At 38.6% G+C, this 22,756-nt stretch overlaps 9 non-coding genes and 1 pseudogene across 9 annotated transcripts; 2 read left to right on the top strand and 8 right to left on the bottom strand.

Moving 5' to 3' along the window:
- Positions 1-146: 146 nt before the first annotated feature.
- Positions 147-362, bottom strand: LOC117256092 (small nucleolar RNA U3). The gene has a single exon (XR_004501605.1). It is a non-coding gene; the product is annotated as a small nucleolar RNA U3 (small nucleolar RNA).
- Positions 363-6,202: 5,840 nt separating this feature from the next.
- LOC117256097 (small nucleolar RNA U3) lies at positions 6,203-6,418 on the bottom strand. Its single transcript, XR_004501610.1, has one exon. It is a non-coding gene; the product is annotated as a small nucleolar RNA U3 (small nucleolar RNA).
- A 666-nt stretch (positions 6,419-7,084) lies between these two features.
- LOC117256112 (small nucleolar RNA U3) lies at positions 7,085-7,287 on the bottom strand (annotated as a pseudogene).
- Positions 7,288-7,340: 53 nt separating this feature from the next.
- Positions 7,341-7,556, top strand: LOC117256104 (small nucleolar RNA U3). Its single transcript, XR_004501616.2, has one exon. It is a non-coding gene; the product is annotated as a small nucleolar RNA U3 (small nucleolar RNA).
- Positions 7,557-11,304: 3,748 nt separating this feature from the next.
- Positions 11,305-11,520, bottom strand: LOC117256088 (small nucleolar RNA U3). The gene has a single exon (XR_004501601.1). It is a non-coding gene; the product is annotated as a small nucleolar RNA U3 (small nucleolar RNA).
- A 998-nt stretch (positions 11,521-12,518) lies between these two features.
- LOC117256106 (small nucleolar RNA U3) lies at positions 12,519-12,734 on the bottom strand. The gene has a single exon (XR_004501618.2). It is a non-coding gene; the product is annotated as a small nucleolar RNA U3 (small nucleolar RNA).
- A 593-nt stretch (positions 12,735-13,327) lies between these two features.
- LOC117256096 (small nucleolar RNA U3) lies at positions 13,328-13,543 on the bottom strand. Its single transcript, XR_004501609.1, has one exon. It is a non-coding gene; the product is annotated as a small nucleolar RNA U3 (small nucleolar RNA).
- A 1,245-nt stretch (positions 13,544-14,788) lies between these two features.
- LOC144462614 (small nucleolar RNA U3) lies at positions 14,789-15,004 on the bottom strand. Its single transcript, XR_013490857.1, has one exon. It is a non-coding gene; the product is annotated as a small nucleolar RNA U3 (small nucleolar RNA).
- A 1,638-nt stretch (positions 15,005-16,642) lies between these two features.
- Positions 16,643-16,858, bottom strand: LOC144462618 (small nucleolar RNA U3). The gene has a single exon (XR_013490862.1). It is a non-coding gene; the product is annotated as a small nucleolar RNA U3 (small nucleolar RNA).
- Positions 16,859-17,146: 288 nt separating this feature from the next.
- Positions 17,147-17,362, top strand: LOC117256111 (small nucleolar RNA U3). The gene has a single exon (XR_013490859.1). It is a non-coding gene; the product is annotated as a small nucleolar RNA U3 (small nucleolar RNA).
- The last annotated feature ends 5,394 nt before the right edge of the window (positions 17,363-22,756 follow it).

Below are 22,756 nucleotides of genomic sequence, written 5' to 3'. Positions count from 1 at the left end.
AGTATTTACCATCCCTACTAAAACTTTGGTTAACTTAAAACAAATATTTGAAAACTCAATCAAAACTGCCAGATCACATTGAATTTGACACTAAAAAGAAGCAGTTCTGTTCAGATAATTGTTTTAACTTTAACATTTATGTTATTACCACTCTGATCATATTCCCTTCATCAATACTCCACAGAAAAGCAAAGAACAATCATCAATGACAGAGAACATATGACCTGAATCATTATTCTCTGTCAGCTTCATGCTCAGAAGGGAATATCACAACTCATCATCGTGGTTAGCGAGACCAGACGCTTTAGAAACACATTTCTCAAGTCAGAAACTATAGAAATGATCCCTGAAAGTATAGTCTTAGTTTGACTGAGGGTGGAAACTGCATCTCATTCTGCAAAGTGATTTTCACTCAGGGTTCAGAGGTACAGAAGCTCTTCATTACATGCTTCAGATGACAGGTGGGAAAATCTAAGATCACTGTGGGGAATTAAAAGTACTATTTTTCACTGATTGGAAAAAGAAAAGATGTGTACATGTCCATATAGACATTCATAATAATGTAAAATTGATTTTTTGTTTCATTTCTTTCATCTGGCCTGTTCATGGTAGAAAAAGATTTCTGCACACTGACATCTACGCAGTGTCTCACTTTATTGTTGAGTTTTCTGTCTAGTCGACCTTCATCAGAGCATAGATATGGCATCAATGGACAGGCTGGTAAAAGTAACCTGATGTCATCACTCTGGTAGTCAAATTCTGGACTGGCAGAATATCCGACCATGACATTAATCTATATTTACAAAGATACTGCACTATTCTACATTGCACTAAACCACTGGATAAATTTGGCATCTGGTACGGAGTCAGAAAGTACAAGGTCAAGATGCACAAAGACAGAACCGGTCAAAATATTGCAATACCAAGTTCCATCTCTCTTGGACCGTACAACGGTCGCATCATATACCCCGGACAGTCATCCAGCTGCTTCATATGCAACAGTACCGACCATCAGGCTAAACAATGTCACACTGTCAAATGCTGGAAGTGCGGCGGTTTGGGTCACAAGGCCAAAGACTGTTCAGCAGAAGGCTTGTGCAGCCTGTGTGGAGGAACAGGTCACACCTTCTTCGCCTGCCCTGACTCCTATGCAAACAAAGCAAGAGCACAGCAGCAGCCGAGTCTACCGCCGACACACCAGCGGCCGCCCAGTCGGTCGTCGGATGAGCAGCCTGACACTCCATCTGTCCAGTTGCCGCAGCCCAGCAGTCACCCTGCCTATCAGCAGCAGCCCTCCAGAGAGTTCACCATTGAGCATCGTAAGCGACAGCCCCGCCCTCAGCAGCAGCGAGACACTCCACCTGTCCAGCAGATGCAGGAGCAGCCCAGCACTCAGCTGGCTCAGCGGCAGCCCCATCCTCAGCAGCAGTGTGACACTCCACCCGTGCAGCAGCTGCAACAGCAGCAGCAGCTTCCTGTAGCGGAGCTACAGCCACCAGCCCCTCCTGACGACATTTCCTCTTTGTCAGGTGAGGGCAATTTAGTTATTGACAGTGAAGAAGAGGGTGATAACAGTGATGTAGAGAGTGTTGATGAATATGATGATCAAAGATATGAAAGTGCCAGCGAGAGCCCCAGCTCTGAGTTCAGTAGTGAGATGTTGACAGCTGGCCAACGAGCCAGCAGCACCCCCCTCCCTTCTCCCCCTGATGCAGAGTCTGCTTCATCTGAGAGTAGCTCCTTCTCCCCCACACCTGAGTTTCCTGCTCCGAGCAGTAATAATTCAAACAGTGAGGTCCTGACTGAGTTAGTTGGAAAGAAAAGGCCAGCTCACTTTACCTCCCATAAAAAGGAGAAACGGCTGGATGACAAGCCTACACCTTAAGACTGACATAAACTACCATGGGTTTTCTTAAAGTGGCCACCTGGAACACTCGTGGTATTCAGTCTATGTCATTAAGAAAAGAAAAAATTGAATATCTTCTTAATACTGACTTTGATATCTTATGTACTCAAGAACTGAGACTGACTACGAACAATGATGTTGAAAATGTTAATAAACTGTGGCAAAAAGGGAAATGTGTAACATCTATAGGTGAAAGTAAAGCTGATGGTGTTGGTATATTTTTCAGACATCATGATGTTAACATAATCAGAAGAAGAGATATTATTCCAGGAAGACTTCTGATGCTAGATTGTTATTATCAAGGTGAAAAATATCGCATTATTAACCTGTACACTGCACCAGATGCTCGTAAGAAGGTCCAGTTATTTAAAAGACTTCGGGAATTGTTACTGGTTGGATATAAAATTATTTTATGTGGTGATTTTAATACAGTAACAGATGAAAATGACAGGTGCAGCACAATAGCATTTAAACTGAGCCAAGAAGGTAAACTCTTAAAAGAAATCTGTAATGAAGCTAAATTAACAGATGTATGTAGAGCTGTTCATCCTTCTGGTCTTCTTTTTACAAGGTTTGACAGTAAAACCAAAACTCGTATCGATAGAATTTATGTGTCTTCACATTTTAATGTATCTCATTATTCTGCTGTTTTCAGTGACTTCTCTGATCACTTCTTAGTGAAAACATTTCTGTCATGTGGAACCCCCACTAACAGAGGTTTCTGGAAACTTAACACCCAGTGTTTAAAGCATATAGATTTATTAATAGAACTGAAACAAGAAATCCATAAAATAATACAGCTAAAAAGTTTATCCAAATCTGATATTAAATTGTGGGAAATATTAAAACATAGAATAAAAGATTTTTTTAAATATAAATGTAGAGAAATAAATGTAGTTAGAAATATAAATTATGATACATTAATGAAGACATATATTAATCTTAAACAGAAGAAGGAACGATCTATTGCAGAGGAAGAAACTATGTCAGATAGTAAATTCCAACTAGATAAATATAACAATGAACTGTTGTATGGTATCTATAATCAGTCAGAATTTGAGGGCAGTGGAAATTTAATTCATGCAATTAAATCAAGACACAAACAAATCCAAAATAAATTTATTAAATCTATTAAAAATAATTTAGGTGATACTGTCCATGGTGAAATGCAGAAAAGAGAAGTGATCAGAGACCTTTGTGCTGACGCATATAAAAAAATAGAAGTAGACACTGACTGTGTAAATATTTTGTTAAAACATGTCCCTTTATACAGCTCTCTGACCTTCACTGAACTAACTGGTAATATTCGAAAAGATGAAGTGGTGAATGCTATTCAACAACTGAACTCTGGTAAAAGTCCTGGTCCAGATGGACTGCCCACTGAGTTTTATCAGTTATATATCGATGATGTAATTAACCTCCTTACTGCGATGTTTAACGAAGGTTTAAACAGCGGCTGTATGGGGGACTCATTTTATCAAGGAGTTTTATGTTTGTTGTATAAGAAAGGTGATGACACTGACATAGATAACTACAGACATATAACTATTATGAATACAGATTATAAGATACTTGCTAAAATAATTATGAATAGATTACATGATATATTAGATAAAATTATAGATAAGGAACAAACCTGTGCAATTAAAGGGAGATTAATGTGGGATAACCTGAGCATCCTTAGAGAAACTGTGTACAAACCAGACAAAGGATTCTTTATCATTGGGCTGGATCAAAAGAAAGCCTTTGATTACATTTCCAGAGATTATCTCTGGGCTGTTATGAAGGCTTATGGTTTCCCTGGTGACTTTATTCATTTAGTTAAGTGTCTGTATGTGAAGTCAAGTGTCTGTGTTAATGTAAATGGTGTTTTATCTGAGCCCTTTGAGGTCGAGAGAGGGGTCAAACAGGGCTGCCCGCTTAGTGCTGCTTTGTACATTTTGGCCATAAGCCCTTTAATCAAAATAATCAACTCTGAAAGTTTGATCTCTGGTATATGTGTGGGTCATATGCCCAAGTTTACAGCAATGGCTTACGCTGATGATGTCACTGTTATTATAAAAAACCAACTGGAAATGGACGTTCTAACTAATCATTTAAATCTGTATGCTAAGTTGAACCATAGTAAAACAGAGGGAGTTTGGATCGGAGACGAGAGGGACAAACCTAACATTAATGTTCAAATTAATCATGAAATAAAAATTTTGGGTATAACATTCTGTAGTAATGATTGTAGTGAAAGAAACTGGGAGCAAAAATTGACTGACACCAAAGAAGAAGTAAAAAAATGGGAAAACAAAGGTACCAGTTATAAAACCAGAATCAACATCATTAAAACTTTCATCCTGTCCAAACTCCTCTTTCTGGCTAACATCTTTCCTCCATCAGAGAAAATGATTATGAAATTAAATAAACAGTGTGTTAATCTAGTGTGGGGTACAACCAGAGAGGTCACTAAAAGAGAAATAATGTTTAAAGGTAAGGAATATGGGGGTTTGGGGGCTGTAGACCTGGGCATTAAATTAAAGGTCGCTTTTGTTAGAAATGTATCTGCTGCATTCCTCAGAAATGCTCTCTGGATAGGGAACAGATCACTGTGGAGAAAAAGGAGAGGGAGAGACCGAACTGGCCCATATTATAAATTATTAAATGCTGATTATCTAATGGAACACCAACATTTAAATATTGATTGGAGTAGTTCATCCAGCAAACATATTTTTAATACAATTAATAATTATAAATATGGAGGCCTTATAAAATATAAATACATATCTGATAATTATAGCAATGAAGTGATAAATATATTAAAAAATAAATCCATGTCAGAGAGCATTAGAGACAACAGATGGCTGACATCAGTGGGCAGACTCCCAGTGAGAGCAGTTGTTTCATGGAGTTGTTACGTTACCACCAAAATATGTCCAATGATCAACTGCTCCGAGCCTGAAACTCAAGAACATCTGCTAATGAACTGTTACAGAGCACAAGAGGTGTGGAGCATTTTAAAAGGTCTGGGTGTGAATTTTAAAATATGCTACAAATCTGTTATGTATGGACTTTTGGATGAGAAGATGCCCCCGAAACACAAAGAGCTGTTTCAAATGATCATCAGTGTAGTTTGTGTTAAAATATGGAAAACAAGATGTGCCATGACTCTACATCAGACTGTCATAGACAGCAACATGGTCGTGAGGCAGGTACTCACAGACCTCCGGAGGAGGAAAACAATGGTCAAATCTAAGCGCCTCCCCTGGCACATCTTGGATCTATAATTCTGATTAAAGGACACTTCCCATCCTTTTGGTTGTATTGTTGTCATGTATTGTATTGTCTTATCTAATTTGTATGCTGATAAATTCTGTCTATACTTGTATTTGAAATTAAATAAAGTTTATTTAAAAAAAAAAAAGTAAAAGTAACCAATCTCAGTCTAATCACTGGCTGCATACAATACAACTGTGTGCATCCCTGATGGTAGGAGCTCCACCTTCTGGGAGTTGCAGTTTTTAAGACGGGATGGCAAACTGACCATACAGTACCTTAATACAAAGCAAGGATGAAACACAGTGAAAACAGAAATACAAAGAGTCTTAGTTTGACCGGGGGTGAAAACTGCATCTCATTCACTGCAAACTTACTATCACTGAGGGTTTCAATAAACTTGTCCAGTTGTGTCTCGTCCAGTCATACATGTTTATGTAAATACAACAGCACAGCCAATCACTGCATGACTCTGACAGTTCAGCTGTAATACACAGAGACTGATTGGAGACAAAGGCAGCACTGAGATAAAGAACATGTTTGTATAAAAGCCAGACAGTAAGAAAAGTAAAGTGATACTGTTTAAAGATCACAGGCTGCATTTATATCCAAAAATATGCCCAATGAATGATCATCAATGACAGAACAGATGAACTAAATCATTATTCTCCGTCTGCATCACACTCATCTCTGAGATTTGCAGAAGACTGGAAATCCCCCAAGTTACTTTAGCAGGTCTGCAGCTAACTACTACTTTCAAAATCAAAAATGCACTCATTTCAGAAGGTGGAAACAAAGAATGAATGGGAACAAATGATTCATGTCAAAACTGCCATTGCTTTCTGTTGACTGATGGTCATTTAACTGGCTTATTGGTTTAAGGTTGAACCATAGTCAACCATCAAACTGGCATTTAACACTTAGTTAGTTTCTAAAAACAAATATCTTGAACTGTGTTAATTACAAGCAGTGCTTAATTATGCTCTTAATTATTTGGTATTTTGGATGCTATTAGTTTACCATCTATGTGTTGCTGCCACTCTGACCATATTCCCTTCATCAATGCTCCACAGAGAAGCAAAGAACAATCATCAATGACAGAGAACATATGACCTGAATCATTATTCTCTGTCAGCTTCATGCTCAGAAGGGAATATCACAACTCATCATCATGGTTAGCAAGACCAGACACTTTAGAAACACATTTCTCAAGTCAGAAACTATAGAAATGATCCCTGAAAGTATAGTCTTAGTTTGACTGAGGCTGAAAACTGCATCTCATTCACTGCAAAGTGATTCTCACTCAGGGTTCAGAGGTACAGAAGCATATTGTTACATGCTTCAGATGACAGGTGAGAAATCAAAGACCACTGTGGAACTGAAAAGACTAATTTTTCTCACTGATTGGAAAAAGAAAAGACGTGTTCATGTCCAAATAGACATTTATAATACTGTACAATTTGATTTTTATTCACTTTCTTCCAGTTGGTCTATCTTTCTAAACTTTTTATTTCTCAACATTAAGTCCTCCAGAGGTGATCACATTAACAAAGTGTTTGACTTATGACAAAACTTTGATTATAACATGACTAAAATGTACACTTCAATGTGATTTTCAGACACTGTCTGACTGTAAGAATTCTGTTTCAGCCTGATTGTGTTATACAATGAAGGCACCATTATGCAATGTTTGGCCACTGATCAACTCAAGTATTAAATAATTAACCAATGATTCAATTAAAATTGTTAAATGATCTTTGTCAGTCCACTAATTGATTAAGTATTTACTATCTCTACTAAACTTTTTTAAACAAATATATGAAAACTCAATCAAAACTGACAATCTGCTTTGAATTTGACAATAAAAAGAAGCAGTTCTGTTCAGATAATTGTTTAAGCTTTGACATTTGTGTTGTCCCCACTCTGATCATATTCTCTTCATCAATGCTCCACAGAGAAGCAAAGAACAATCATCAGTGACAGAGAACATATGACCTGAATCACTATTCTTTGTCAGCTTCATGCTCAGAAGGGAATATCACAACTCATCATCATGGTTAGCGAGACCAGACACTTTAGAAACAACTAGAGGAGCCTATTAATGACAGGGAGGAACCCTCAGTGATAGCAAGTTTGCAGTGAATGAGATGCAGTTTTCAGCCTCAGTCAAACTAAGACTATACTTTCAGGGATCATTTCTATAGTTTCTGACTTGAGAAATGTGTTTCTAAAGTGTCTGGTCTTGCTAACCACAATGATGAGTTGTGATATTCCCTTCTGAGCATGAAGCTGACAGAGAATAATGATTCAGGTCATATGTTCTCTGTCATTGATGATTGTTCTTTGCTTCTCTGTGGAGCATTGATGAAGGGAATATGATCAGAGTGGTAGGAAAGCAAATTTAAAAATGAGCACAGTTTTCTTTATGGACCACTTCGCATTAGATTATATTTTCATAGCATTTAAGATGTTTTAGGAGTTGCAAAGGTTTGCTGAGGACACTACTAGGCTCTTTGTTTCTTTGTGGAGCATTGGTGAAGTACCAAAAACACAAATGTTAAAGTTAAAGCAAACTTTGTAATGGCACATTTTCCTTTCTGTGTAGACTTTAAAGAGTTATGATTCTTCATTCAAATAGTTGTTTACGTGTTTGCCAGAGTTTGGTTAAGACACTAAATAATTGATTAGTGGTTTGACAGAGAACTTCTCTGAGAGAAGTAATCACCAATTTTAATAGCCATTTAAGCATTTAGTTATTTATCAAGTTGGTCCATGGCCAAAATGGCATGATTCTTAGTGATGGTGAAACTGAAGCTTCATGAAGCAGTGAACCACTTTGACACAATTGCTTCAAGAATGACACACTGCTTCGAAGCATTTCATACAGTCGGAAGAGTGACATCTGCTGGCTGTGCGTCAGAACTGCATCTAAGTGGAAGACCTGAAAAAGCCTCAGGACTGCTCGACACATACTGCTTTGTACTTGTATTTAATAAATGTTTTAAAAACAGTATATGTATGTATGTATGTATATATGTATAAATGTATATGTATATTTATGTGTTTGTGTGTGTGTGTGTATATATATAAAAATATATGTATGTGTATGAAAATATAAATATAAATATACATACATATGGTGTGTATAGAGGGAGCGGGGGAAAGGAATGTGCTTGTGCTACATTGTATAATATACAAGTATTATGTGATGTAGAAATTAATGCTAGTGCTTGTGCAACTTTACCATTGTGGTAATATAAACGGGGTGTACTAGTAAACCAGGGAGTGTTTAAAGATTTTTATTCAAAAAGAGAAGCATTTCAACAGTGCAAGATTTCAGTCTGCTATTTTTGTGGCTGACTACCTCTCCAGCTTTGGAGAAGACCCGCTCACATGGCACTTATAGTGCTGGCATGTGGAGATACTTTTGGGCCATCTTGAAGAGGTTTGGGTAGATACTTTCACGTGATGCCCAGTAAGTGAGCAGGTCTTCTCCTCTGGAGAGGTAGGGCTCAGACAGATATCTCTGAACCTCAACTGTAGCATCTGCTGTTGCACTTTGAGATTGTTGTGTTCTTCCTAAACAAAAAGAAAAGGGAAATTAGCCATCTTTCATAATAAGAAAATGGTGCTTACAGTAATAACAGGCCATAATACAAACTAACTCTGCTGTCCAAAAGATCCCACAAGTTGTCTTCTGCTGAAGGCCCATGTTCTTGTTGGCAGCTGACTGATGGAGTTGATAACATTTTAATATGTGTTACTACAGAGGTATGGAAACCACAATAATATGGAATAATAAATGGTACACTACCTGCGATGTCCACAGCATTCCCCTCTCAACCCTCATGGCTCCAGCGCATTCTGCAGTCAGTTTTGACATGGCCTCCTGTGCATGGGTTTCATTGCCAAAGGCTAATGTCATAAATCTTGGGTCCAAGATGGTGACTAAGGCCAGAACTCTGACATTTTCAACTGTGCATCGTTTGACCAGCTCATACTGCAGTTGTTTTATCAGATGGAGTGCTGTTTGGTTTTTAATGGCTGATGCCTTTACAGCCAGTTTGTGCTGTACCATTCTGATGAGTGGAATGACTTATGAGGCAGAAACATGCTTTTCAGCTGACATCTCTGTGGAGGCCAGATGGAAGGGTGCAAGAACATCTAAGCAGTCATTGACTGTCTCATAGTCTACACATGTGAGGGGAGGAATGTCTGTGGTAAGGGATGCCACTGCCGCACCAACTGGTTCTCGTTCATACAGTCTTTGTAACATCAAGTATGTGGAGTTCCATCTGGTTTCTACTTCTTGAACCAGTTTGTGAACAGGCTTCTGCAGCTGATTTTGCATCTCTGTGAGTTTCTTCTTTGCTTTAGTGCTTGTCCTAAAAAAAAAACGCATCAATTTTTTGGCCTCTTGTTCTGATGTCAGCCAGCGGAGGAGTTTGATCCAGTGCCTTCTTCACAATGAGATTGAAACTGTGGGCTAAACATGGCACATTTCTGACAGCCAACAGTTTGGCACAAAGGATCATATTGGATGCATTGTCTGTGATTAAACAGTGCACTTTCTCTCTCAAGCCCCACTGATTTATCTGCAGCTCCATGGCATCCCTCAAATTTGCTGCTATGTGGGAAGCAAAACACTCTCTAGCTCCATTTTGTGATTGATAAAATGGCAGGTGACCCCAAGATAGGCATCCATGTTCATGGAGGTCCACATGTCTACAGTTAAGCTTACAGACTGTGCTTTTTCCAGTTCCTGCTTTGCCTTGTCTTTAGCCTCTTCATACCTTTACTCCACCATAGCTTTTAAGGCCTGGCGAGTGGGCAGGATGTAGGTTGGGTCCAGCTTCTGTACGAGGGCCCTGAAGCTTTTGTCCTCCACCACTTTAAATGGTTGAGTGTCAAGCACAACCATGTCAACTAGTGCCTTGTCCAACTCAGCTTGTCGACCTTACAATGAAAGTATACAAACATTATTATTTCAAAAAGTATTAATTTCAGTTGAATATAATACTGTTATGTGTTTTAATCTATAGGAATTACCTTGTCTGGTCTCCGCACCCCCAGAAACAGCAGTAGCAGCAGCAGCTGTATTGGATGTCGTTTCTGAGTGTTTGCTGCGCAGGTGTTGCAGCATTGACGATGTGTTGTTGCTGAACGTCAGCTCCTGAGCACAGATAAGACACTTGACCCTCTTGGGGTTGATCAGGTCAAAGTGCTCCCATGCATAAGTGCGCGCTCTTTTAGGCACCGGATACTCTGCCATATCCCTCCCTTACTACCTCACGTCACTCCTCACAAACACACCACGCACTCCCACAAACACACCTTGCACTCTCACAACTCACAACACACTCTTTCAACCACTCACACAACTCTCTAATGTAACTATCTAAGCCTATTCTACTATACGTCTAGTGTGTTTCTATGAATGAATGTTTGTTGTTTATGTATGAATCTGTGTATGTAGGCTATCTATGTGTATTATTTAGTGTATGAAATGTAACTAAATCTATCTAAACCTAATTCTAACTACAATAATACTCTCCTTAGCTTCTTTCCAAATAACAAATATAGCAATAGCGTTGAACTCCTCCTCTCAAAAAAAACACAGTTTGAGCAGTGAATCAGACCCCTTTAAAAGCCTTGACATATTGAAATGCCCAACCCCTTCAAATTTCCCGCAAAGCAACACAACACGCGATGATACGTAACGAGGCCTTGCTCACAGTAGTCATGTGATTGTGGACGTGCCGAATCAGAGATCAAAACACTGTCTCGGAACACTTCCGCTTCAAAAGATAGACACTGTGTTGAGCAAACTGACTCGAGCATAACATCACTAATGATTTTATCTTTAAACAACAATTGGGCAGAAACACAATTATTACAGTGACACAGTGTCTGAAAAACACAATGAAATGTACATGTGAGTCTTCTTGAACATAAAGTTTTCTCGTGAGTCAAACACTTTGTTTGTATGATAACCTCTGGAGGACTTGAGATCCAGTGATAAAAGTGTACTAAAACAGACCAACTGAAAGAAACAAAATAAAAATTAAATTTTACAGTATTATGAAAAAAAAAAGCTTTATTAAAATACTTGTATTAGCTTAAACATGTGTGCTGCTACCACTCTGATCATATTCCCTTCATCAATGCTCCACAGAGAAGCAAAGAACAATCATCAATGACAGAGAACATATGACCTGAATCATTATTCTCTGTCAGCTTCATGCTCAGAAGGGAATATCACAACTCATCATCGTGGTTAGCGAGACCAGACACTTTAGAAACACATTTCTCAAGTCAGAAACTATAGAAATGATCCCTGAAAGTATAGCCTTAGTTTGACTGAGACTGAAAACTGCATCTCATTCACTGCAAAGTGACTCTCACTCAGGGTTCAGAGGTACAGAAGCTCATCATTACATGATTCAGATGACAGGTGAGGAAATCTGCTTTGCTTTTTAAGAATCACAATATGTAGATTAGAGTTTCAGTTTCTATTTGTCTCAATAAATATTTTTCAGCCTACTTTTTTTCTACAATAAAGGTTCCGTTCATTTCTTTGAACTGAGCAGCATCAAAAGAGTTTTTTTGTGAAAACTATACTGCAAATTTCACAGTGAGATATCGCCTCATGTTTCTATATAATTCAATGCATGTCAACATTGCAACTTGCATGCTAACTATACAATTATGATAGTTATCTGTTTCTTAAAAAATACAAGCATCACACTAAAATATTTACCAATGATAGATTTCTGCAAACACTGTGATCATATTCCCATCCTCATACTGCCAAAATAAAGCAAAACCCATTCATCAGTGACAGTGAAGATTTGTTACAAACTAAATTATTACTCACTCTCTGTTTCAGCTCAGAAAGAACTATAATAAATCAGTATTGTAGTAAACATAATACATTTCACACACCTTCAAGAAACCTTGGCCACCACTCCAACAATGATTTGTATCATTCCTTAAATCACAGTTTACAAACACATCCGTCAAGTCCAAAACTGTAACAATGATCTTTGAAAGTATAGTCTTAGTTTGATTTGCACTGTCTGACTGTAAGAATTCTGATTCAGCCTGATTATTGTCTACAATAAAGGCAGCATTATGTAATTTTTGGCTTATGATCTCCTTGATAAATTACCCTAACAATTTATTAATTGTTGAATATGTTTCTGTCACACTACTAAAAAATGAGTTATCTAGTAGTGTCCTCAACCAACCTTTACAACTCCTTACACTACATCTTTAATGCTCTATAAATAATGTCTTTAAGTTAAGTGATCCATTAAGAAAGTTGTTTAGCTTGAACATCTGCTTTGCTACCACTCTGATCATTTTCCCTTCATCAATGCTCCACAGAGAAGCAAAGAACAATCATTAATGACAGAGAACATATGACCTGAATCATTATTCTCTGTCAGCTTCATGCTCAGAAGGGAATATCACAACTCATCATCATGGTTAGCGAGACCAGACACTTTAGAAACACATTTCTCAAGTCAGAAACTATAGAAATGATACCTGAAAGTATAGTCTTAATTTGACTGAGGCTGAAAACTGCATCTCATTCACTGCAAAGTGATTCTCACTCAGGGTTCAGAGGTACAGAAGCTCATCACTACATGCTTCAGATGACAGGTGAGAAAATCCAAGACCAATATGTGAAATAGAAGACTAATTTTTCTCACTGATTGGAAAAAGAAAAGACGTGTTCATGTCCCAATAAACATTCATAATAATGTAAAATTGTTTTTCTATTTCATTTAACTGGTTTGTTTTTTCATCATTACTAAAGATCAAGTCCTCGTAATGTGATCATATAAACAATTTGTTTGAATCATGACAAAACTTTATTTTTAAGAACACTAAATTGTAGCCTACACTTCAATGTGATTTTCAGACACTGTCTTACTGTAATAATTCTGTTTCAGCCTGATTATTGTTTACCTATACAGGCAGCATCATGCGACTCTAAGCCACTGATCAGCTTAAGTGTTACATTATTAACAGACAAAATAATTGTTTATATCTTTGTCAAACCACTTTTCAATGAAGTAGTTAGTGTCCTAGCTCAACTTAAGCTAATGTTAAACAACTTTCTGAAAAATCATAGTGCATATTTGTGTTGCTACCACTCTGATCATATTCCCTTCATGAATACTCCACAGAAAAGCAAAGAACAATCATCAATGACAGAGAACATATGACCTGAATCATTATTCTCTGTCAGCTTCATGCTCAGAAGGGAATATCACAACTCATCATCGTGGTTAGCGAGACCAGACGCTTTAGAAACACATTTCTCAAGTCAGAAACTATAGAAATGATCCCTGAAAGTATAGTCTTAGTTTGACTGAGGGTGGAAACTGCATCTCATTCTGCAAAGTGATTTTCACTCAGGGTTCAGAGGTACAGAAGCTCTTCATTACATGCTTCAGATGACAGGTGGGAAAATCTAAGATCACTGTGGGGAATTAAAAGTACTATTTTTCACTGATTGGAAAAAGAAAAGATGTGTATATGTCCATATAGACATTCATAATAATGTAAAATTGATTTTTTGTTTCATTTCTTTCATCTGGCCTGTTCATGGTAGAAAAAGATTTCTGCACACTGACATCTACGCAGTGTCTCACTTTATTGTTGAGTTTTCTGTCTATTCGACCTTCATCAGAGCATAGATATGGCATCAATGGACAGGCTGGTAAAAGTAACCAATCTCAGTCTAATCACTGGCTGCATACAATACAACTGTGTGCATCCCTGATGGTAGGAGCTCCACCTTCTGGGAGTTGCAGTTTTTAAGACGGGATGGCAAACTGACCATACAGGACCTTAATACAAAGCACGGATGAAACACAGTGAAAACAGAAATACAAAGAGTCTTAGTTTGACCGGGGGTGAAAACTGCATCTCATTCACTGCAAACTTACTATCACTGAGGGTTTCAATAAACTTGTCCAGTTGTGTCTCGTCCAGTCATACATGTTTATGTAAATACAACAGCACAGCCAATCACTGCATGACTCTGACAGTTCAGCTGTAATACACAGAGACTGATTGGAGACAAAGGCAGCACTGAGATAAAGAACATGTTTGTATAAAAGCCAGACAGTAAGAAAAGTAAAGTGATACTGTTTAAAGATCACAGGCTGCATTTATATCCAAAAATATGCCCAATGAATGATCATCAATGACAGAACAGATGAACTAAATCATTATTCTCCGTCTGCATCACACTCATCTCTGAGATTTGCAGAAGACTGGAAATCCCCCAAGTTACTTTAGCAGGTCTGCAGCTAACTACTACTTTCAAAATCAAAAATGCACTCATTTCAGAAGGTGGAAACAAAGAATGAATGGGAACAAATGATTCATGTCAAAACTGCCATTGCTTTCTGTTGACTGATGGTCATTTAACTGGCTTATTGGTTTAAGGTTGAACCATAGTCAACCATCAAACTGGCATTTAACACTTAGTTAGTTTCTAAAAACAAATATCTTGAACTGTGTTAATTACAAGCAGTGCTTAATTATGCTCTTAATTATTTGGTATTTTGGATGCTATTAGTTTACCATCTATGTGTTGCTGCCACTCTGACCATATTCCCTTCATCAATGCTCCACAGAGAAGCAAAGAACAATCATCAATGACAGAGAACATATGACCTGAATCATTATTCTCTGTCAGCTTCATGCTCAGAAGGGAATATCACAACTCATCATCATGGTTAGCAAGACCAGACACTTTAGAAACACATTTCTCAAGTCAGAAACTATAGAAATGATCCCTGAAAGTATAGTCTTAGTTTGACTGAGGCTGAAAACTGCAGCTCATTCACTGCAAAGTGATTCTCACTCAGGGTTCAGAGGTACAGAAGCATATTGTTACATGCTTCAGATGACAGGTGAGAAATCAAAGACCACTGTGGAACTGAAAAGACTAATTTTTCTCACTGATTGGAAAAAGAAAAGACGTGTTCATGTCCAAATAGACATTTATAATACTGTACAATTTGATTTTTATTCACTTTCTTCCAGTTGGTCTATCTTTCTAAACTTTTTATTTCTCAACATTAAGTCCTCCAGAGGTGATCACATTAACAAAGCAGGGCTTGACACTAACTTTGTTCCCAAGGAGCACATGTGCTCCTAAATTGAAAAAGTAAGGAGCGCACAAAGAACTTTAGGGGCACAATGTAAATTGATCAAATAATGTGTTTTCCGTAATAAACATGATGCAAATAGACATTTACAAGCAAAATTATTTAATGAATTTAATGTATACAAAATGGAGAACGGTCCCTAACTGCGGGGAGAACGGAGCAGGCTTCCCCGTAGGTGGTCCCTCTTCTCCGCCACACTTTGACTTATTCCCACCCAGCTGACAGCCTGGCCGTGGAGAACGGTCCCTAGCTGCATCAATAAGTGATTAACATAGGGGGGATCAAAATAAAATAAATAAATAAAATAAAAATCAACCAGCCACCCTCCTCCCCTGACAAGTAAAGAACAGTCCCTCCATAAGTAAAGAACAGTCCCTAAAGTGCTGCGTCAAAGACAGAAATGTGAACGACTTGTTTCTCCTCTGACACGCCACATACCTGTGTGCCGCCATGGCTCGGTTGTCCAGGTACTACTGGGCAGTCATGATACCAACGAAAGAGGAAATTACTGGACCTGGAGTCGGACTTCTCTGTCGCCGGTAAGCCGTTATTTTGCGCCGCAGAGCACTATGAGCCTCTGCCGTATTCCTGTCTGTGACCCCCGTTCAACCCACAAACGCCACACTTTGACTTATTTCCACCCTGCTGACAGTGGGACTTATATTCATTGTGCCGACAGTGGCTTGGAAAACCGCCCATAACGGTGTCACACGGGGAAGAGGGAAGGCGGCTGGAGTTCCTCTAACATTTGCGGTTAGATTATCATATTTTTTTATTGACAAAAATATAGGCTGCTTCGGCTGATTTTTTATGCGCGCATGTGCCCCTAAATATTTTTTACAGTTCGCACACACCTATTTTTAGTCGCAAATGCGAGTAAAACGCTCGCACTGTCGAGCCCTGCAAAGTGTTTGACTCATGACAAAACCTTGATTATAACATGACTAAAATGTACACTTCAATGTGATTTTCAGAAACTGTCTGACTGTAAGAATTCTGTTTCAGCCTGATTGTGTTATACAATGAAGGCAGCATTATGCAATGTTTGGCCTCTGATCAACTCAAGTATTAAATAATTAACCAATGATTCAATTAAAATTGTTAAATGATCTTTGTCAATCCACTAATTGATTAAGTATTTACTATCCCTACTAAACTTTGGTTAACTTTAAACAAATATTTGAAAACCCAATCAAAACTGACAAACTGCTTTGAATTTGACAATAAAAAGAAGCACTTCTGTTGAGATAATTGTTTAACCTTTGACATTTGTGTTGCCCCCACTCTGATCATATTCTCTTCATCAATGCTCCACAGAGAAGCAAAGAACAATCATCAATGACAGAGAACATATGACCTGAACCATTATTCTCTGTCAGCTTCATGCTCAGAAGGGAACATCACAACTCATCATCGTGGTTAGCGAAACCAGACACTTTAGAAACACATTTCTCAAGTCAGAAACTATAGAAATGATCCCTGAAAGTATAGTCTTAGTTTGACTGAGGCTGAAAACTGCAGCTCATTCACTGCAAACTTACTATCACTGAGGGTTCCTCCCTATCATTAATAGGTGCCTCTCGTTGTTGTATCACAGCAACCAGTCCTTGCATGACTCTGACAGCACACAGACAGAAGAGAAAAGCAGTACTGAGTGATAACAAAGAAAAAACAAGAATAGTAAGTATTCTGAAGCATGTCATGATGAGCTTCTGTACCTCTGAGCCCTGAGTGAGAATCACTTTGCAGTGAATGAGATGCAGTTTTCAGCCTCAGTCAAACTAAGACTATACTTTCAGGGATCATTTCTATAGTTTCTGACTTGAGAAATGTGTTTCTAAAGTGTCTGGTCTCGCTAACCACGATGATGAGTTGTGATATTCCCTTCCGAGCATGAAGCTGACAGAGAATAATGATTCAGGTCATATGTTCTCTGTCATTGATGATTGTTCTTTGCTTCTTTGTGTAGCATTGATGAAGGGAACATGGTCAGAGTGGTAGCAGACCAAATGTTAAAGTTAACACAAGTATTTTAATAAAGCATCAAAATTTCAGTGTTGACTTTAAAGAATGATCGTTTATTCACATAGCTCTTTACAAGTTTGCCAAAGTGTAGAAAGGATACTAGCTACTTATTTGATTAGTGGTTTGACAGAGATGTAATCGACAAATGTAGTGGTCAGTTAAGCATTTGGTTATTTATCAAGTTGATCCATGGCAAAAAATGCCATAATGCTGCTTTTATTGTTAAAACAACAATTAGGCAAAAGCATAATTATTACAGTGAGACAGTGTCTGAAAATCACAATGACGTAAACATTCTAGTCCTGTTATAATCAAGGTTGTAGTACTATACAAAGATTGTATTAATTTCCTTGACCTGACTTTCTTTAAAGACAATCATGGTGCTCTACACACTTCAGTATTTAGAAAACCTACTGACAGGAACACCATTCTGCATGCTAAAAGCTTCCACCCTAAGTGGCTGAAGGAAAATGTTCCTTATGGGCAATTCCAGTGAGTCAGGAGAATTTGTGACCAATATAATGCTTTTGAGTGTAAAGCACAAAAGATGATGTCACGTTTTAAGGAACGGGGTTACGAAAGCACAACTCTCCAGAAAGCATACACCAGGGCCAAACATGTAGACAGGGCATCACTTCTACAAAGAAACCCACTTAATGGTGCGTTCCAGGCAACCCGTAACTCGTGTTTTCACAACCTGTAACCCGTGAAAGTGCACTGGAACGGCAGCCGTAACTTCCCACTCATGAAATCGTACCAGATCGATGTACACCCAGTTACGCTTTCTGACGTCACACAGCCCTCTAAACCAATTACCTTACTCCTCTAAACAACAATGGCAGCCCTATGGATGCGGTGTTGATGCAGGTGATACATGGTGAGAAATAGACATAAAATAACCCTAATGTTAACGCATTATTGGCAGCCGCTCTAACAGCTGGTTTCCAGTTCAAGAATAATCAATACAAAATTTAATAAAACACACAGATAAAGTAAAAATAAAAAGTATAATAGCATCTGTGACCTTATGCGCCGTTTCTCCTCCTCCGTTTCACTCAAATGAGAAAGGAGCAGGCACCTTTGGCAATAGAAATAATGGGCAAGCACAAACAAACGGTTTGCCATGTTCAACGTTAAACAGGAAGCAACTGGCAGTTTGCCGTAACTTTCCTGGAACGCTACAAAGTCGTAACTCGTGACTTGAAGTCGTGACTCACGAGTTCAAAAGCCTGCCTGGAACGCACCATTGGCCAACAAAAGACAGACCCATTTTTGTCACTACATATAGTACAGAGGCAGAACAAATTAAGAGAATAATAAGGAAAAATTGGGGTATTACTGAAAGTGATGATGTGCTTGGCCAGATGTTTCCTGAGTCACCTCTGGTCACCTTCAGGAGATGCCCTATGATTTGAGACAAACTGGTCCAGAGCCATTTGAAACCAGGCGGCCAACAAACGTGGTTGGGATCTAAGCCCAAAGGGTCTTACAAATGTCAACGCTGCAATCATTGTACAAATGTATTACAGACCAAAACCTTTGGTGATGTTGTATCCCAAAAACAATTTACCATTAACCATTTCATAAACTGTAAAACTGTATTTGTTAGACTTGGAATGCCCTGACTGCAAAGTGCTTTATATAGGAAGAACAAAGAGACTTTGCAAAACAGACTGGCTGAACATAAATATGCAACCCGCACAGGCAACATGAACTATCCTGTGGCGAGGCACTACATGGAACACCATAATAGTGACCCATCCACCTTACAGGCCTGTGGGATTGACCATATACCACTGTCACTAAGGAAAGGAGACAGGCAAAAACAACTAAACCAGAGAGAAAATTTCTGGATTGACAAACTGCAGGCTACTAGATACCCAGGCCTGAACGAAGAACTTGATTTTAGTGTCTTCCTTTGATTAACTGTGTTTTTTCTATGGTGTTTGGTTTGTTGTTTTTTGTCGACCTGTAAACTATACCCTTGACTTTAATATGTGTTGTAGTGATGCATGCATTGTATGTAACCTTTGTATGTAGTCATGAAAATTCTGTTCTATTAAGTGCGAAGGAGGACATCTAGTGGTCTTTGTATAGTACTACAGCCCTAAACCTGCTTCTGCCAAGTGGAGGCCTCTGATTGGTGGTTTGAAAGCTTTTAAGGAAGTCTTTTCCAGTTTGAAAACTGTTTGACTCCCTGACGAAGGCTTGTATGCCAAAATGTGAGTTTTTAAAGGTTTAAGATGACCAAGCCATAACAATAAAGGCTTTTTAATTTTTCCAAAGAGAGTGCCTTGGAGTTTCCTGAGTTTTGCTATATATGATTGTCCCATCCAAAGAGCACCTTAAGCAAATAATTTGAGTCCTGGAAGCGCTCCTCTACAAACATTTTGTGAAACATTCATGATACCGTGAAATCTGATTTGTTCTTTCATTTCTATTACTAGAAATCAAGCTCTCCTAAGGTGATAGTTTAAACAAAAATGTTTGATTCATCAGAGACCCTTGTTTTTAAGAGTACTAAATATACACTTCTGTGTGATTTTCAGATATTGTCTCATTGTAATAATTCTGTTTCAGCCTGATAATAAAGGCAGCATTATGTCATTTTTGGCCTATGATCTCCTTGAAAGTGACCCTAATGATCATTCTCAGGAATTGGAAGACAGTGGGAGAACCTCCTTTTCTTGCCTGGGTGACCGAGTTGGGCAAAGTAGCTGCATATGAAAGGATGTCATATAGGATGCAGGACAGAACAGATAAATATCTCCTGAAGTGGGGCATGTACCTTGACACTATATATGTACCCGTGTAAAGAAGAAGAAGTGGAGGCACAATGTTTGTGATGAATAGGTTTGAGATATAATGGGCATTGTCTTAGAATATATATTCCTTTTAGCTTACTCACAGAATTTTATTTTTCATGCCCTGTACAAGCCACTCTATAGATTGGTTGACCCCTCTTAGTTATGGGCGGGATGGGGGGGGGGGGGGGGTATGTTTTTCTGTTGGAATAGACGTTATTATGTATGTGATGTAACTGATTTGAATGTTATAAAATAAAAAATTACAAATCATAAAAAAGATAATGACCCTAATGATTTACTGACTAATTGTAGAGTACAATGCGATGCGTGTATCAAGGCTTGTCGTTTCAGACAAGTGACGTCATTGGTGACGTCCGAAGCCTTGCTGTCCGGCTGTACCATGTGACTGGTTCGGGAAGCGGTTCAGATCTTGGTGCGAGGTTTTGATAGAAGTGACACAGAACACAAATATTACCCCTTTTACCATTATTATATATGACACTAGACAACAATAAAATTTTTGGCCAAATGATCGGTTTAGGCCATGTCCACACGGAGACGAGATTACAGTCACTCCAGAAAAACGCGATTATGCGATCGCATAATTCAACGCATAATCAGACAAAGTCCGCATATTCATGCAGGGGCCGCATTTTTCAAAGACGCTGCACTTTCGCCGCATAAATTCCGATTTCCGCGTAAAATGCACTAAAAATGCGGGGCTTGCATGATTTCATAATCCTCGCATTTTCGTTGCAAGAGGGGTTTTCCTTGTGAACGCTCTCTGTAATGTACAAACAGCTGTTGTGTCTCTCTGACGCTTGCTGTGCGCGTCACGTAATGAGACAGGGCGCACACTTGGCAGAGTCGGTGTGATGTTTCTTCTCTCTCGCTCATGTGGGGAGGAGGGAAGAAACCTTCCAGTGAAATAACTCTCGATCTAAAAGAGCTGGTTATGATTTTAGGCATCAATGTAGGATTCGGCCTCAGAGTAGCTGCACTCCCTTCATCTCTGATAACGAGACAAGACGGGGAGACTGAAAGCGCACATAAATCACTCACTCACTTAGCTGAAGTCAGGGCTAAGAGAAGTGCTGTCTTTAATGACAGTAGTTTGAGAGCGATTTGTGACAGAGGCTCGAAGGGAGGTTCTCCCAGAGCGCATAACACCAGGGGTAAATCCCACTGCGGGGCCAAAGAGCGCGTGACAGGTCTCTGTTGCCTGACTCTTTTCAAAAAGCGCTTAACCAGCGGGTGCGCAAAAACGGATCTCTCTCCATAGCCTTCATGACATAATATATATGTTATTTATTTATTTTTACATAAGTTGTAGCATATTCTTTTTGTAAAGCTACAGAACTTGTTTGACTCAGCAATGTTTTGTAAGTTTGAGCCATGTGTTTATTAAGGTCTGAAATAAAACAAGATGAGAACTTAAATATTCCCTGCACTTTCTGTGATGTAGTATGCTTGCTTATCATAGGAAGTAATTAGAAATGACTACATTAAGGTAGTAGCCTAGTGAGAACAGGGTGCTGGGGGAATCACTTTTTTTCCTCTTTTTCATCAAACCGCAGTTTTTGCACGTTCCCGCAATTTTTGCAAGTTCCCGCAATTTTTACGAGTTCCCGCAATTTTTGCAAGTTTCCGCAATTTCATCGCATGAAATTGCATAAATATCCCGCATATTCCATCGCATTTTTTAAGAAAACGTGCCGCATAATCAAGGATTTTTGCCCGCAACAATCACAAAAAAACTCCGCATTTTTCTGGAAGGACTGAGATTAGGTGTATCCACAAAGGTTTTTTATCTTATAGACCTTTCGTAAACACGGAACCAGCGTTTTAGGAGGCAAAATATGCCAACTTTTGAAACCAGGTCCCAGAGTGAAAAAATCTGAAGACGCCACCTTCGCGTTTCCGTATTTACAACACAGTACGCCTCTTTTCTGAAACGTTGATGCCATAACCCCATCTCTCCCTTAACCCGCATGCGCTAGTCAACATTCACCTGCAGTTTTGTAGCTTTGTAATCAAGTGTGACCCTAAGTAGCAGCTCTACCTCGTCGTCAGTCCATACAAAGTGTGCTCCTCTGGCATTTGTTTTTGGTGTGCTTTGTGGCAGTGTTGCAGCGCCACTTGATAAAAACCATATTGACAAAAAAGAAGTTATGTGGTGATATATTTTTTATTATATTCTATTATTATTATTATCATTATTAGTCAGAAAAGTTGATGGTTCAAATACTGACTAGAAAAATGAAAAGGTGAGTTCAAGTCCCAATAAACATTCATAATACTGTTTACTTGATTTTTTTTTTTCATTCTTTCATCTGGCCTGTTCTTTAAAATCATTACCAAAGATTAAGTCCCCCAAAGGTGGTAATATTAGTAACAAAATGCTTGACTCATGAGAACGTTTTTGTGAGGACTAAAATGTAGACTACACTTCAATGTGATTTTCAGACACTGTCTGACTGTAAGAATTCTGTTTCAGCCTGATTATGTTATACAATGAAGGCAGCATTATGCAATGTTTGGCCTCTGATCAACTCAAGTAT

Source organism: Epinephelus lanceolatus, chromosome 3 (genome assembly GCF_041903045.1).
Source record: "Epinephelus lanceolatus isolate andai-2023 chromosome 3, ASM4190304v1, whole genome shotgun sequence".
In the NCBI taxonomy this organism is placed as follows: Eukaryota; Metazoa; Chordata; class Actinopteri; order Perciformes; family Serranidae; genus Epinephelus; species Epinephelus lanceolatus.
Note: the sequence above shows the minus strand (reverse complement) of the source record. Positions and strands in the feature narration are given on the sequence as shown.